The 637-nt window shown below is 48.0% G+C and overlaps 1 pseudogene; it reads right to left on the bottom strand.

Moving 5' to 3' along the window:
- Positions 1–631, bottom strand: part of LOC117110238 — an 811-nt pseudogene extending 180 nt beyond the window's left edge.
- Between the last annotated feature and the right edge of the window lie 6 nt (positions 632–637).

Genomic DNA, 637 nt, shown 5'->3' on the forward strand with positions numbered 1-637 from the left:
GCGGTGAACTGCTCAGAGATTCTCTTGAACAACTCTTGGATGGCAGTGCTGTTACCGATAAAAGTGGCAGACATCTTGAGGCCTCTTGGTGGAATGTCGCAGACGGCGGTCTTTACGTTGTTGGGGATCCATTCGACGAAATAGCTGCTGTTCTTGTTTTGAACGTTGAGCATCTGCTCATCAACCTCCTTCATGGACATACGTCCATGGAAGATGGCAGCGACTGTGAGGTATCGGCCGTGACGAGGGTCGCAAGCAGCCATCATGTTCTTGGCATCGAACATCTGCTGTGTCAACTCTGGGACGGTGAGCGCACGGTATTGCTGGCTACCACGGCTGGTCAATAGTGCGAAACCAGGCATGAAGAAATGCAGACGTGGGAATGGAACCATGTTGACAGCCAATTTTCGCAAATCGGCATTCAGTTGACCAGGGAACCTCAAACAAGTGGTGACGCCGCTCATGGTAGCAGATACAAGATGGTTCAAGTCACCGTATGTTGGTGTGGTTAGCTTTAATGTACGGAAACAGATATCATAAAGGGCTTCATTGTCAATACAGTATGTTTCATCTGTTTTCAACAAGCTGATGTACTGATAGGGTAGCATTGTATGGTTCAACAACAGTGTCTGAAACT

This window comes from Anneissia japonica, unplaced genomic scaffold (genome assembly GCF_011630105.1).
Source record: "Anneissia japonica isolate Jap-2015-1 unplaced genomic scaffold, ASM1163010v1 scaffold13073_len878_cov99, whole genome shotgun sequence".
NCBI lineage: Eukaryota > Metazoa > Echinodermata > Crinoidea > Comatulida > Comatulidae > Anneissia > Anneissia japonica.